The sequence below is a fragment of the Mobula hypostoma genome, chromosome X2 (assembly GCF_963921235.1).
Source record: "Mobula hypostoma chromosome X2, sMobHyp1.1, whole genome shotgun sequence".
Taxonomy (NCBI): domain Eukaryota; kingdom Metazoa; phylum Chordata; class Chondrichthyes; order Myliobatiformes; family Myliobatidae; genus Mobula; species Mobula hypostoma.
The window spans coordinates 9522066-9539531 of NC_086129.1; positions in this window are offsets into that span (position 1 = coordinate 9522066).

Consider the following 17466-nt stretch of genomic DNA (forward strand, 5'->3'; position numbering starts at 1 on the left):
ACCAATCAATATAAGGGTTGTGGCAGCTTAACCAGGGGTACCCAAGAACTATTGGAGCTTGAGGAGAGGAGATTAAGTTAAATTGTACCTGTTCCCGATGGTTCCCCGAGAGAATCAAAGACAGTGGTGGGGTACAGTGAGTGACTCGGGCCAGAGGTCTTCCGTCCAGTGCCCGAGCTTCCAGAGGGGTGGTCAACGGCTCTCGAGGAATTCCGGCCTGGGAAGCTATGTCTTCATCCAACAGATTCTCCTCAGCACCGGAGTCTATCAAGGCAGACAAGGGCAGGGACTGTTGGTTGTAGTTTACAGTGGCTTGGATTTGCATTCGGGATTGAGGGACAGAAGGGAATATGGTCTGAGTCACCAGGGTCCCCCTTTCTACTGGTGAGCCCTCCCTTTTGGCCAAAGAGAACAGGTGGCACAAAAATGGCCAGACTGGCCACAGTAGAAGCATTCCCCGGCTCTTAATCTCCGGAGCCGCTCGGAGGGAGAAAGACGGCTCCGTCCCAGCTGCATTTGTTCCTCTCCCATGGTGGTGGAAACGGCCGGGACGGACGCTATTCTAGGAGTGGGAGGAGGAGAGAGGTTAGGGCTGGGAGTAGATGGTAAAGCATGCCGTGGGGTGGCCAAAGGACGACCGGTTCTCTCCCTCTGTCGTTCTCGGAGTCGGTTGTCCAGCCTGGTGACGAGGGAGATCAATGAATCCAGGCTGGTAGTGTCATCCCTAGCCGCCAACTCGTCCTTTACCTTGTCACAGAGGCCTTGCCGGAATACCTCCTGGAGTGCCTCATCATTCCAGCCCGAGTCGGCCGCTAGCGTCCGGAACTCCTCGGAGAATTCTGCAACACTGCATGAGCCTTGATGGAGGGTGAGTAGCCGCTTAGCGGCATCTTTACCGCGGACGGGATGGTCAAAAATCTTCCTTATTTCTGAGATGAAGGTGGGGAAGGAAGAGCCGGTCTCTGGCTGACTATCCCAAATCGCGGTGGCCTATGCAAAGGCATTTCCTCGTAACAACCCCATAATGTAAGCTATTTTAGATTTGTCCGTGGCGTACATGGCTGGCTGCTGCTCGAACACCAGGGAGCATTGTAGCAGAAAAGCCCAGCACTTCTCCAGATCTCCAGCGTAAGGTTCTGGTTCAGGTACGTGCAGCTCTCTTAGCGGACGTGTTGTCGACGCCTCGGGCGTCGTCATCACAGACTGTCTGAGCTGGTCAGACGGAGTTCCCGGAGTCGACGGGGTAAGATGTGTGGACACTCGATCGACCTGTTCATTGACCTTTCTTACGTCTACTGACAGGCTTCGGAGGTTGTCCATGACTTCCCGGGGCAGCTGGTCGTGTAAGCCCAGTAGGGAGCCCTGGCTGGCGAGGGCTTGTTACAGAGGATTAGTGCCCGCTGGGTTCATGTTGGCCAGTTTGTTCTGTTGCACGGGGCGACTGAGGAGAACCCAAGTGCAGGACACCGGCACGTCGACTGAGCTGGGGATACTGGCGTAGACGTGAACGTAGAACAGCAAACTGGAGGAATCTTGACAAAGAGACGGGATCTACAGGGACTATCTTGAAACTAGAGCAGAAATTGGAAGTAAACTTAGAACTAAGCGTTCCAAGCGGACGAGAGAATGAAGTATTACAGGAGAATGAACCAACAAACTGGCCACCTGTGTAGTGACTTCTTTCATAGTCTCTGATGCAAACCAGGTGTACCGTAATTAAGTAAACTAGCAGCAGTTGGAAATCTAATGGCTGAAATTAGGGCATAGTCAGGGAGAAAGGAGCGTTAAAGGGGAACAACCAAACGGAACCATGACAGGATGCTTGAGAAATAGTGCATGGTACACAGTGAGAGATGCAAAACGAGCAAAGTTAAAGTGAAAATATGTGATGATGGCCTTAGTTGGGAAAGCTGATGAATTTGATAGTGCTAATCAGGATTTAGAATCGTACATCGAGAGGGTTGAACTGTATTGTAATGCAAACGACATGCATGAGGTAAAGAAAGCCACCATGCTTCTCAGTTTAATGGGTTCTAAAACGTACAGGCTCTTATGCAACCTAGTAACTCCTGAAAGGCTAGCAATCGAAATTGTTACAATTTTACAAAATCATCTGGACCCTAAACTACTAGTAATAGCTGAGATATTTAGATTTCACAAAAAGAACCAGCCAAAGGATGAAAGAGCTTCTGAATGCATGGCAGAATGGTGCAATCTACCTGAATACTGTGACTTTGGAGATGGACGTCCTGATGCCTTAAAGGACAGCATTGTATGTGGCATGCATAGTCAAAGCACTCAGAAGAAACTAATGTCAGAAAGAGAACTAACCTTCAAACCGGCATTGACCATTGCAGTATCATTAGAGACTGCAGCAAAGGATGCGGCAGAACTACAGAAAAAGAGTTTAGAATGTGAAATACACAAAATGTTCCTGAATGGCGCAAAAAGCCAAAAAATGTTATCGATGTTGCAAATCTTCCCATGATGCAAATGACTGTAAGTTCAAAGAAAAAGTTTGCAGGTAGTGTTACAGACAAGGCCACATAGAAAGAGTGTGCAAGTCAGACAAAAAGCACAACCAAGAAGGGAAAAAGCACACAGAGTGAAAAGTTTCAAACACAAAACTAAGCAAATGCATAAATGACTGAATGTAAAAATGAATCTGACAACAAAGAGTCTGACAAAGGTGAGCTGTTATGCTTAGAACCTAATAGCATTACTGAAGCAGATTGCAAAATCATATGGATTACAACAGATGTACCTGGTGTAAAACTGAAAATGGAGCTGGATACAGGGTCAGCTTCGTCTGTAATTCCTGAGGCTGACTACAACAGACTATTTTCTAAGCTACCATTAGAAAAGACCTCAGTGATGCTGAAGACCTACACAGGCAAAAAAGTGAAAGTAAATGTGACATACAGGGCAAAACACAGCAGTTAGAGCTTTAGGTGGAGGGCCAGAATTTTTCGGACGTGAATGGTTGAGAAAAATCCAACTGGACCGGCACTCAAACAAAACTCTCAATGTGTCATCAACGGACAATGGCAGCCCAAATGGTAGCACTAACCAGAGACTGGCACAGCTGCTTAATGATAATGAGAAGCAGTTTGAGAAGGGGAGTGGTAAACTCAAAGGCATGAAGGCCACAATTGAACTGGATGAAACAGCAACACCAAGATACTATAAAGCGCGCCCAGTGCCTTACACACTACATCCGAAAATGAATACTGAACTTCAGAGCTTGAAGGTGTCTGGCATTCTCTCCAAGATTGAGTGGAGTGGTTGGGCCATGCCCAATGCCTCGGTGATCAAGAAAGAGAAGGCCAGAGTTGTTCACATATGCGGGGACTGTTCCTGAGCTGCGTACTGTGGGGTATTCCCTGCCACAAATGGAAGACATTTTTGAATCTATGACAGGCAGTATTCAAAGATTGACTTGTCACAAACCTATCTGCAAATGGCGATTGAGGAGTCAAGCAGGAAGTTCCTCACAATCAATACTCACAAGGGACTGTTCCAGTATAATCGTCTCATCTTTGGCATTGCATCATCTCCAGCAATTTGGAAAAGAGCAATGGACCAAGTGCTCCAAGGTATCTCAGAGACACAATTGTGACTGGCAAGAATAATGAAGAGCACCTCCAGAACCTTGGTAAAGTGCTTACCAGACTGAGTGAGTATGGTCTGCGCACAAAGAGAGAGAAATGCGAGTTTTTCAAGAATGAAACCTGATATCGTGGACATGTCATTGACGAGCATGGCTTACATAAATCGCAAGAGAAGATTGAAGCAGTGATGCAGGCACCCAAACCGGAAAATGTGTCACAACTCAGGTCATACTCGGGCCTGCCAAACATCGCTGCGGTACAGCACCCATTGCACGCACTGTTGCAGACAGGAGCAAAGTGGGAATGGTCAGAAAGCTGTGAAAAGAGATTCATGAAGCAAAGAAACTAATAACTTATGAAGAAACTGCTCACCCATCATGATCCAACTCTGCCCATCAGACTGGCGTGCAATACATCCCCTTAGGGCATTGGAGCCGTTTGTCACACACTGTGAAAGATGGATCTGAACGTCCAATTGTATTTGCTTCAGTCACAAACAGGAGAAAATCTGCAGATGCTGGTAATCCAAGCAACACACGAAAAGTGCTGGAGGAACTCAGCAGGCCAGGTAGAATCTATGGAAAAAAAGTACAGTCAATGCTTTGGGCTAAGACCCTTCTCATCTACTCCTCATCTTTTTTCTCCAGTCCTGCTGAAGGGCCTTGGCCCGAAACGTCACCTGTACTCTTTTCCATTGATGCTGCCTGGTCTGCTGAGTTCCTCCAGCATTTTGTGTGTGTTGCTTGTTCTTGCTTCAAGATTTCTGACGAGTGCAGAACACGACAATGCACAGATCAACTGAGAGGCCCTCAGTCTAATATGAGGAATAAAGAAGTTCCACCACTACCTCTATGGACAAAGGTTCGCTCCAGCCCCTTGTGTCCATTTTCAGTCCCAGGAAGGGAATCCCAGTGATGACTGCTACATTGGTTGCAACATTGGGCACTTTTTCTAGGAGCCCATTCTTATGACATAGAGTTCAAGGGTACCAAATAACACAGCAATGCTTGTCATGTCTTCCACTATTGGCAACTGAAGAAGAAAAGTTTTCATTCTGTGACCCCAGCAAAGGTGTTCCACACCACATGGGTGGGCCAGTTGCCAGTAATAAATTCTGAAATTAAAAGGGAAACTAGGTCTATGACATCACCATGCAAGGAAGGCTAGCTCATGGTAATTCTATGTTTCCAGAGTTCTCAGCGATATGAGACCAACTGTCAGAATGTCAAAGAACCCTGATGTGTGGATCTCATGTTGTGGTTCCCTCTAAACTGTGCACCAGAGTGTTAGAGAATCTGCATGAAGGACACCTGGGTACAGTCAAGATGGAGAGTCTCTTCTGGAGCTGCATGTGGAGGCCGGGAATAGATAAACAGATCGAAAAATTACTAAAAACTGTTTGGGTTGCCACTAAGTTCAAAATGCACCCCCCTACAGTCTCCGTTACATCTCTGGAAATGGCCGTTGCCACCATGAAAAGGAGTACATATTGTCTTCACTGGGCCATTCATGGACTCTATGTTCCTGATCACTGTGCATGCTCATTCGAAGTGGCCAGAGGTCATACCAATGAAGTCAACCATATCAGAAAAGACTCTTTCCGATCTGAGGACTATCTTTGCCAGAAATAGCTTATCTGAACAAATTGTGAGTGACAATGGATCACAATACACATCAGAAGAGTTCAGACTATTCATGAAAAATAGCATCAAACATTTCCAGTCAGCTCCTCACCATCCAGCAATGAATGGTTTTTCCAAACCTTCAAGAACTCCATTAGAATTATGGGCAAGGAGGACAAGGTGAACAGCTTCCCTTTTGTGTATCAGAACTCTGTTCATGTGATGACAAGTCAAACACCTGCAATGCTGTTCATGAGCAGGAATCTGAGATCTTGCATAGACCTCCTGAAACCAGACCTCCAGAGGGAAGTGCAGCCAGTTGGCAAGTGAAGCAGCAAGGAGCTTTGAGATTGGGCAGGAAATCCTAGCACATGATTACCAAGAAGACAAGTGGACACCCTGTAGGATAGCTACAAGATCTGGAACACTGATGTACACAGTGGATGTTGGAGATCAAACATGGAGATGTCACGTGAACCAGATACTGGATGCTCAGCTGAAGAACACAACCGACTTGACTGCATCCAACCAGGCAGGCACTTTGCAGCCATTGGCCTTACTTCTCAGTGATGATCATGCCAGGAACAGCAATGTGACACTGGCTACTGAGAACGTTGCTTTTGACATGGCACCAACCAAACCTGCTAGCACTACACAGGTCCAGAGGCGCTATCCTGAAAGGAACAGAGCGCCACCCAAAAGACTGAGCCTTTAGAACTGTGAAGTTAGTTATGGACTGTTATTGTGAAAGTATGCTTATTTGAATATGGGTTTATGAAAGGGAAAGTGAATGTCTTGTTACATATACAGTTTTATATTACATTAATCTAAAGGGGGGAGAAAGTGTAATGTATGGATCTATATCTCTTTTAGCGCAATGACTCCCTTAGCACTAATTATTGACTGATAACTTACCCATTCACATTGATCTGATGTTCTGCGCACACGTATTCTGCTGTTTTCTCACTTCAAAGTGAAGACATCAGTTAACCTCACCTCTGCGTGCATGTTTTTATTTAACTGATATGTAGTTGTACAGACACAACAGTAGCCTCTGGTCCTAGACTCCCCCACTATAGAAAACATCTTCTCTATGTCCACTCAATCTAGGCCTTTCAATATTCAATAGGTTTCAATGGGATACACCTTCATTCTTCTAAACTCTAGTGAGTACAGGCCCAGAGCCATCAAGTGCTCCTCATACATTAACCGTTTCATTCTTGGGATCATTTGCATAAACCTCCTCTGGACTCTGAACAATGCCACAACATCCTTCCTTAGATAAGAGGTCTAAAGCTGATCAAAATACTCCAAGTACTTTATACTGAATCCCCACAAGAAAATGAACCTTAGGGTAGTATGTGGTGACATTTACATACTCTGACAATACATTACTCGGAACATTGGAGTTGTAAAGAAGTAACATTTGATCTATAGGGACCTCCAAAACCCAGATTCGCAATGTGCTATAAAGTCCACTTACAGGTCCTTGAAAAACTGCTCCAGGGAAGGCAGAATCAGTCAGACAGATAGATGTGGAAGATAGAGACACACAAGTTGAGAGCTTGAATGCAAATGCATGAACGACTCAGGAGAATGCACTCCACACTGGCAGGGGTTGTTGAAGGCACACTTTCAGCATCCTTTGCTAAGATCTGTTCTATTGCACGGTGCAAGGGTGTAAACATAGTGATCAGCCAGGATCCAAGAAATTTATGTCAGCAATGACAATATAACTGAGAGTCTCAATGTGAGATTGAAGTATACATTCATTATAAAAATGCATGTTGTTCCGCTCCTGTTAGCAGGAGGCCACTTAGCACTGCGAGCAGCAGCAGAACACGGACAGAAATAGGAGCATTCCTGCATGGAGCATGAAATCTGCATTTAAGCAATAAGTAGCAAGAAAGGGTATTGACACAGCAGGGAGTGACAGTAAACACAATGACAATGCTGAATGTTCCTGCTGTTCTCCTGGTCTTACGTGCTTCAGTCTCCTCTTGAGAAGGACATGTGGCTTTTGTATAAATGGCTTTCTGTTGAGTGGTTGTAGCTAGCGAAGGAGCAACTAATGTTGCAGCCAGCCAGACGCTTCAGGAGGCCTGATTAATGCAGCCTTCTCGTATCATATGCATGAGGTGCATCGGTCTGCGTCTTTGCTCAGTCTACACTGTAGGTGGCAGCAAGGAAGAGAAGGGTCACGTTACAAGCAGGCTTCAAGCAATCTGCTGGGGGATCTCAGCAGGTCGAACAGTCCCTGTGGAAGGGAAGGAATTGTGGGTATTTCAGGCCAAAACCTCCAGCAGATTGTTTACTGCTCTAAGATTCCAAAATCTGCAGTCTCTTGCATCTGGAAACAATCGTATATACAGGCTATCAATATCATGCAGGATCCCACCCACCCTGGCAGTTCCATATTCTCACCAACCTCTGTGTGGAAAAAAAGTGTCACACAGCTCCCTTCTAGATCCTTCCCATCTCGCTGTAAGCCCATGGCTTTCATAAGAAAATATCAGAATCAGGTTTAATATCACCAACATATGTCGTGAAATTTGATGTTATGTAACAGTAGTGCATTGCAATACATAATAATAGAAAAGCATTGAATTACAGTAAAAAAAATTATTATTAACCTACCAACCAGTGTGTCTTTGGAGTGTGGGAGGAAATCAGAGTACCAGGAGGAAACCCAAGCGGTCACAGGGAGAACGTTCAAACTCCTTACAGACAACAACAGGAATTGAACCTGGGTCACTGGCACTGTAAAGGATTGTGCTACTGTGCTGCCTCAAAAAAATATATATATATTAGTTGAATTAAATAAGTAGCAAAAATAGAAATTAAAAAATAGTGAGGTATTGTTCATGGGTTCAATGTCCATGAAGGAATCTGATGGCAGAGGGGAAGAAGCTGTTCCTGAATCATTGAGTGTGTACCATTCTCCTGATGGTAGCTAGAGACGAGGGCATGTCTTCGGTGGTGGGGGTGACAGGAATGAAAACGATTTGTTTTGAGAGTTAAAGTACAGTTAGAGGGGTTAATATCATTGCACATCAAGACACATATACAGAAAGGTGACAGAGAAAGACCAGTCATATCTTGAAGGAACCCACTGACTCTGCTTAGGGACTGTTTGTCCCAATCCCATCAGGAAGGAGGCTACGTAGCATCCACCCCAGGATCATCAGACTCAAAAACAGTTATTTCCCCCTAACCGTAAGGCTGAATAACACCACCACCCATTAACCCACCCCACCATCACTGTATACATATCACCCAGTGTCACTTTATGTACATACAATCAATGTATATACAGTAATAGTTATTTGTACATTGTGTTTGATAGGATTATATTTATATTTATATTTATTGTGTGCTTTTGGTACTTTATTGTGTTTTTATTGAGTTTGTTGCTTTCTGCACTCTGGTTGAATGCCCTTTTAGAAATACTATTCTGTAGATTTGTTCAGTATGCCCACAACAAAAATGAATCTCAGGGTTGTATATGGTGACATTTACGTACTTTGTTAGTAAAATTTACATTGAACTTCGAACTTTTTAATACCGCATCAGATCCGGAGTGACCATAATTTTTGTTCTCCTTGAAACTCATGTACAGAAGAATGATAATAAACAATCCTGAATCTTGAATCTTGAATCCTCGGCTGTGAAAACGGCAAACCCATCATCATTTTAAAAAAGTTTATACTTATACTTGGGTGGAGGGGTGGAGATACGTCTCTACCAAAGGAGGTGTAAGGTGCTCCTTCCTTCCGCTAGCCTGCAGGTCACCCTTGGGCAAAGTGTAGCACCTGCTTATCCTTCCTGTCAGGGTCACGTGAAGCGATGGTAGAAGGAGGTGGATGGTCATGTGAGCAGCTGGGGCATATCACAAGTCCTGGTTATGTGACCATTGACACCAGACAGACAATCTCTGAAGAGTATTGATAATGACTGGGCTTACCATCTTGTAAAGACACTGCCCAGAAGAAGGCAATGGCAAACCACTCCTCTGAAAAAAATTGTCAAGAGCAACTATGGTCATAGATAGATCATGATCGCCCACAACATACAACATGACACATAACGATGATGATACTTATGCACATACACTTATAAACATAGCTATTTGCTTTCACATTTTAATTACAACAAAAGTTGGGACAATTGGGAAGCTCCTCAACAGAACCAAGCTCATCCTTCCTTCAATCTGATGGAAGCTGGTGGCACCTTCAGATGCGAAGGTCAGGAGGCCGAGCTGAGATAATGGACCTTTCATTTCACATCTGCCCAGCCAGGTTTCTCTCAACTCTCCCTACTCTGCAACAGTGGTGTCACACAAGAAAGGATCATGACAAGACGTGAAAACATGGAACGCTTTCCGTATCGCACAACCAGCTTGTCAATGAACACAGGCATTGATGATGGAACTAGCACTCAGAATCAGAATCAGATTTATTATCAATAATTTCAATGCCATGAAATTAGTTGCTTTGCAGCAGCAGTACAGTGCAAAAACATGAAATGAATACAAATTGCAAAAATAAATGGTGCTAAAAATGTGACAATGACGTAGTGTTCGTGGGTTCATGGACAGTTCAGAAATTTGATGGCAGAGGGAAGAAGCTGTTTCTGAATCATCACACGGTGGTGTAGTGGTTAGCACAATGCTTTACAGTACGGATGATCCGAGTTCAACTCCCACGGCACAGGAGCGTAGAGGTTAGCACAGTGTTTTACAGTACAAACGACCCGGGTTTAATTCACGCTTCCTGCCTGTAAGGAGTTTGTGTGTTCCCTCCATGACTGCGTGGGTTTCCTCCCACAGTCCAAAGATGTACCGGTTAATTGATCATTATAACTTGTTCCGTGTTTAGGCACGGATTAAATTAGGGGGATTGCTGGGCAGTGCAGCTGGAAGGGCCTATTCTGCACTGTATCTCAATAAATAAATAAAATTTCAAAAATTAATCCTCAAATTAGTATATGGTGACACATACATATTTTGATAATAAATAACTTGAACTCTTCTTCTCACAGACAACCAGCAAAACGATATGTGTTTAGCCCACTGCAGTAGTCTACTTTCACTGCTTTGCACTCTCTCTAAAATATATTATACTTTTTTGTGTTTCTTACAGGGCAGTGGAAACATATTTCCCCATTCTCTTCTATCTTGACTGGTCTTGTCCACTCACTCTGGTTTTCCCACAAAGCTTCTTACATCCTCTTCCCTATTGATAGTTCCATCTTGTGTAGGGTGATTGGGTCCTGATGGAGATGGCGATTAGGGTCAGAAGGTTGAGGTTTGGTGGGTGTTGGGGTGTGGTGATGGTGGAGGTCGGTGGTAAGGTTTGGATGTGAGGGATGGTCAGAGTTTGGACAATCAGTGGGTGTGAAGGATGGTGGGGAGTCAGGGTGGGAAGGTCATGGGATGCTGGGGGTGTGGACTGTGCTGGATGGTAGGGATTGGTTTTCGGCTGACACACTGGTGATGGCGGACGTGAGTGCTGAGAGATATTGGGCTGTGAGGGTGGTGGGGAGGTTGATAACTATCAGTCTCAGTAGATAGAATTAAGCTCTTCATCCTTTAATTTCATTTTCAATTTACGATTGAAAAATTTTCCTCGTCATTGATGTTAAACTAATCCAACCTTTAGTTGCTTAAGTAAGCACATCTTTCCTTCTGAACACTGATATTAAATAAAATATTCTATAATCCAAACACAAATCAGTTCTCAATAGAGTTATGAAGTAATTTTTGATCATCTCAACAGCTTCCCCTGTCATTTGGTTCAGGCTTCTCTGACATATGCAATTAGCTGTAGCTATTTTATTCCCTTTTACCTTAACTAAATTTGTTTTTCTTTATTCACTCCTTTGTCTTGTCCTTAAATAAGTGAGCATTAATCTCCTAGCCCCACCCCTCCGGAAAAGTCTCCTCTTCTGAAGCAAAATGCTCATTATAAAAATGATCTGTGTCATCAATACAAAATATTGCAAGTCTGTTCCAGTGACTAATGGGGGGGAGGGGGGAGAGATGTGTGGCTTTGATTGTTGTGTGGACCAGGCCCTCGTGCCATGGTGTCGTCTGTTACCTTCACCCAGGGAAGGAGATGCCAGAGGCAAAGTGGGAGAAAACGGAGGCATGGTGGGTGCATTTGGAATCCGTGTTGGATTGGGGGCTGACACCTGCCCAGCTCTCTCGTCAGTGCTGCTCCCTAATGTTCGCTCCCTGGAAGACAAGCTGGATTGCCTTCGTCTGCAGCTGGGGAGATGAGGAACTGCTACGTGCTTGTTCTTGCAGAAACGTGGCTCCAGAACAGCATCCCATGCACCAACAATCTTCAGACCATGCCTCTCAGGGACTTGTACTAATTTTGTTTTGTGACTGTATATACTTTCATAACCCTATGTGTTGTGTGCTGTGTTAGATTGTCCTCCTCATCATCATTATGTGCTGTGTTGTATGGCATCGGCAATTATACTCTTTCTATGACCATGGTTGGTCTTGCCAAACTTTTAGTCATAGTCATAGTCATAGTCATAGTCATACTTTATTGATCCCGGGGGAAATTGGTTTTCGTTACAGTTGCACCATAAATAATAAATAGTAATAGAACCATAATAGTTAAACAGTAATATGTAAATTTTGCCAGTAAATTATGAAATAAGTGCAGGACCAGCCTATTGGCTCAGGATGTCTGACCCTCCAAGGGAGGAGTTGTAAAGTTTGATGGCCACAGGCAGGAATGACTTCCTATGACACTCAGTGCTGCATCTCGGTGGAATGAGCCTCTGGCTGAATGTACTCCTGTGCCCACCCAGTACATTATGTAGTGGATGGGAAACATTGACCAAGATGGCATGCAACTTAGACAGCATCCTCTTTTCAGACACCACCGTGAGAGAGTCCAGTTCCATCCCCATAACATCACTGGCCTTACGGATGAGTTTGTTGATTCTGTTGGTGTCTGTTACCCTCAACCTGCTGCCCCAGCACACAACAGCAAACATGATAGCATTGGCCACCACAGACTTGTAGAACATCCCCAGCATCGTCCGGCAGATGTTAAAGGACCTCAGTCTCCTCAGGAAATAGAGACGGCTCTGACCCTTCTTGTAGACAGCCTCAGTGTTCTTTGACCAGTCCAGTTTATTGTCAATTCGTATCCCCAGGTATTTGTAATCCTCCACCATGTCCACACTGACCCCCTGGATGGAAACAGGGGTCACCGGTACCTTAGCTCTCCTCAGGTCTACCACCAGCTCCTTAGTCTTTTTCACATTAAGCTGCAGATAATTCTGCTCACACCATGTGACAAAGTTTCCTACCGTAGCCCTGTACTCAGCCTACAAAAGTAGTTTAGCATTGCCTTCTTCTAGGCAATGTCTTTACAAGATGGGTGATCCCAACCCATTATCAATGCTCTTCAGAGACTGTCTGCTAGACAGCACATACAAAATGCTGGAGGAACTCAGCAGGCCAGGCAGCATCTATGGAAAAAAGTACAGTCGACGTTTTGGGCCATGAACTTAGGCTGTTCTTGTCCAGAATCAATGATATACTCTTTTCCATAGATGCTGCCTGGCCTGCTGAGTTCCTCCAGTATTTTGTGTGTGTTTGGATTTCCAGCACCTGCAGGTTTTCTCTTATTTGTGATTGTCTGCCTGACGTCAGTGGTTGCATATCCAGGACTTGTGATCTGCACCATCTGCTCATATGGCCATCCACCATCCACTCTCATGGCTTCACATGACCCTGATCGTGGGGGGGGCGGGGGAGGCTAAGCAGATGTTACACCTGTAGGTTAGCGGAGGGAAAGAGCACCTTACACCTCCATTGGTAGAGATGTATCTCCACCCCTTCACCCCTGTGAGACTGTATGTACCATGTTTTACACTTTGGCCCCAGAGGAAGGAGGTTTTGTTTAACTGTATACATGTGTATGGTTGAATGAAAATAAACTTGAATTTGAACTTGATTACCCTGCCACTTCATGCCCATTCTATCTCATGCCAAGTGACTGATTTGCTGTTCCTTGACATTTCCCCTCATTAGAGTACAGACGACTTCTCAAGAGTGTTTATTCGCCTGTCAAATATATTCTGAATTTATGAAAATCACAGATAATATTTAAACTTTTTCTTCCACCAATAACTTATGAAGTAAGTTCATATAAAGTTGTTACATATTCTTTTGAAGCATTGATTAGCAGACCACAAATTTCACTTTGTAAAAGAATCCAGAAATCCCAACAGCTTTCAACAATCTTCAGACTCGATTCTAAATGACTTTCACCTGAAGATGCTGGATAAAGAGATTGATGTTTCATAGAAATGAAACAATCACAAAGAAGGCATACCAGCAGCTCTAACTCATTTGGAGTTTGAGGAGTTTTGGTATGTCACCACAGTCTCTTACAAATTTCTATAGATGCACAGTGGAGAGCATTCTGACTGGTTGTACCATAGTCTGGTATAGAGGCTCCATTGCAAGAAGCTACAGAGGGTTGAAGACTCCACACTGAATGTCCCCTCTGTCATCAGATTTTTGAACTATCCATGGACCTTGTTATTCCTTGTTTCGCACAATTTGCTTAATTAAATAATTTATAATGATTTGATGTCTTTGTAAAGTGCTGCTGTAGTGTACGAACAATAAATCTCCTGTCATCCAAGTTAGTGATAATAATACTGATACTGATGCTGAACCTTTGCCAAAATTTGGTAAGAGGTCAAAGATGGCAGAAAAAGGTATGTTACGACACTCCCCTGGGTGCTACTGATTGTTCACCAGCCTAACTGCATATTGTTCTGGAACAGTGGTGGCAATTTTACCAAGGTATCAAACTTAATAAGGAATCTTGGTCCACTGGTGGCTGGAGGCCGAAGGTTATGAATTGTCTGGGGTTAGAGCTCTGTGTACCTACTGTCCGTGGGTGGTTGGGAGGAAGTTGGAACGGGAGCTAGCTTTGTTGTTGTTGTTTTGTTGCTAGTCGTGTTATGCTCTGCGTGGTTCTGCAGAGCATTGTGGGCATGCTATGTTGGTACTGGGATGTGCAGCCTGACCCCCCAGTACGCACCTCGGGAGTGCTGGTTGTCAATGCAAATAATGCATTTCACTGTATGTTTTCATGTACATGTGACAAGTAAGCTTCAATCTTGAATCATTTAGATAAATTTAATGTGGGATCATTTTACATCAGGTAATACAGCAAGTTCTACAGTGAAATGTGACGAGAATACACATAGATTAAGATGTTAGCTGGCCTGTGCTGGCACCAGTGGGATCAGCAGTTGGTCTGCCACCTGTCTTCAGGAGCATGAGAGATAAGGAAAACAATGGAGCAGCATTTGGAGATGTTAATGAAGGGACGGGAGAGTTTAACGGAAGGAGAGCTGTCAAGATCGGCTCCCCCTTTGAACCCTGAACTGTTTGAAGTGATGGACAGGCGATACCCCAGCAGAGGGATAAAAAGGGATAGGTTCGCTAACGCAAGACACACACGACACCCCGAGGTAACGAGACCCTGGAAGCGGTGCGTCTCCCACAAGTCGGTGGGAAGTTATGGAAGGTTGGTCGTGGGACCAAGCCATAGACGCACAGGGTGGAAAGGCACGATCAGCGGGAACCTGGTGTGTGTCCGCCCTTGCCTGGGTGCCAGGTTCACCGCAGAGAAATGATCGTATCTGGAAACGGAGGGGGTCACGGTCGGTGACCTCAGAAGACGTCACAAAGGGCTCGCCCGAAAGCTGACTGTGAAGAATATCGAAGGTCTGTGTGGAAGCCGTTTGAATATTCATTCGTTTTGCTCTCTCTCTCCTTCCCCCCACTGTCCATCTCCCACGGCAGTGATTACGGTGAACTGAACTGAACTTTGCGTCACTTTGAAACTGGTCATTTACCCCTAGACAATGATAGAGCTTGATTGATCCTGTTATCCTAATTCTGTGTACATGTGTGTTTATCATTGCTGAACTGTTGCATTTATTATCCTTTTGATTAGAGTACTGTGTTGCTTGTTTCTTTAATAAAACTTTCTTAGTTCTAGTAATCCAGACTCCAACTGAGTGATCCATTTCTGCTGGTTTGGCAACCCAGTTACGGGGTACGTAACAGAAACAATGGAGCTTTAATTGATCCAAGAGGGATTACAAGTATTTTTGAATATTTCTACCCTTAATTAAGGATCTGCAAGATTTTTGGTAAAGAAGTGTTACAGACCAGCAAGACGTGTTATAATTACGAATGAACAATGATCAAAGAGACAGTGTGCAAAAAAAAGCCCAACAAAGAAGCCAAAATGAACAGGGCTTTGGACTTCATTTTGAGATTTGTTTTGTTATTTTCAAGCAGTATTCACAAGAATATCATAAGACACATGCCATCAACAAGAACTACTCATGATGGAGAAGACCATGTCACCCTCTAATCCTTTTATCCTCTTACTGGAAGCATTGTACGTAGAAGAAATCACTATTTTATATAAGAATGTAATAAATCTCCTGTTATCTGTGGGTTCAGCATACTTAAGTGGGAGGTTGAATAGCCAGAGGTGGTGGTCCATGTAGGTACCAGTGACATGGGTAGGATAAGTAACAAGGTTCTGTATAGGGAGTTCAGGGAGCTAGGTGCAAAGTTAAAGTGCAGGACCTCCAGGGTTGTGATCTCAGGATTGCTACCTGGGCCATGTGCCAGTGAGACCAGAACCTGGAAGATCTTACAGTTTAATACTTGGCTAAGGAGTTGGTATAGGAGGGAGGGCATTAGATTTTTGGATCATTGAGCTCTCTTCTAGGAAAGGTGGGACCAATACAGAAGGAACAGCTTGCACCTGAACTGGAGGGGTCTAATATCCTAGCGGGAAGGTTTGCTAATGCTGCACAGTGAGGTTTAAACTAGAGTTGCAGGGGGATGGGAACCAGAGTGGCAGAACAGTTAGTGGAGATTTTGTGGAGGTAGATGCTGATAATACCTCAGACAAAGTCAAGAATCAAAAGGTTGAGCAAAGTGCAGCTAATGTCCTGAGCTGTGTATATTTCAATGCAAGAAGTGTTGTAGGAAAGGCAGATGATAGTGCTGAAGATGAGGTAGTTGGTTTACAAACCGAGACAATGTGTAGTGAGCAGAGGCTTTTGAAAAAGCAAAATTGCAGTCAACAGGATGAGTTGCAATGTAAAAGGCAGACAAAATCAAAAAGGGTTAATACAGGACTGAAGCATATGACAGAGGAGATTGCCCAGGTGGATTGGAGGAGGATACTGGCGGAGATGACGGCAGAGCAGAGGTGGCTGAAGTTTCTGGGAATAGTTCACAAAGCACAGGATAGATAATACCCACAGAAGTTGTTCTCAAACGGCAGGGGTAGGCAACCGCGGCTGAGAAAGGAAGTTAAGGATGGCATAAAAACCAAGGAAAGGACATATAAGGTAGCAAAAGTGAGTGGGAAGTTGGATGATTGGGAAGCTTTTAAAATCCAACAAAAGGCAACTAAAAAAGCTGTAAGAAGGGAAAAGATGAAAAATGAGGACAAGCTAGCCAATAATATAAAGCAGGATACCAAAAGTTTTTTCAATTATATGACTAGGAGGGAGGTGAGAGTTGATATTGGACCACTGGAAACTGATGCTGGTGAGATAGTAGTGGGGGACAAAGAAATGGCAGATGAACTTAATGGGTACTTTGCATCTGTCTTCACTGTGGAAGGCACTAGTAGTGTGCCAGAGGTCCGTGAGTGTCAGGGAGTAGGAGTGATGTCATTACTATTACAAAGAAAAAAGTGCTAGGCAAACTCAAAGGTCTTAAGGTGAATAAGTCATCTGGGCCAGATTGTCTACATCCTAGAGTCCTGAGAAAGGTTACTGAAGAGATAACAATAGCATTGGTCATTATCTTTCAAGAATCATTTGATTCTGGCATGGTCCCAGAGGATTGGAATATTGCAAATGTCACTCCACTCTTTAAGAAGGGCAGAAGGCAAAAGAAAGGAAATTATAGTTGGGCACATTTTGGAGTCTATTATTAAGGATGTGGTTTCGAGGTACTTGGAGACTGATGATAAAATAAGTCAAAGTCGGTATGGTTTCTGTGAAGGGAAATCTTGCCTGGCAAATCTGTTTTTCGAGGAAGTAGCAAGCAGGGGGGACAAAAGAGAGGCAGTGGATATCATTTACTTAGATTTTCAGAAGACATTTGATAAGGTGCCACACATGAGGCTGCTTAACAGATA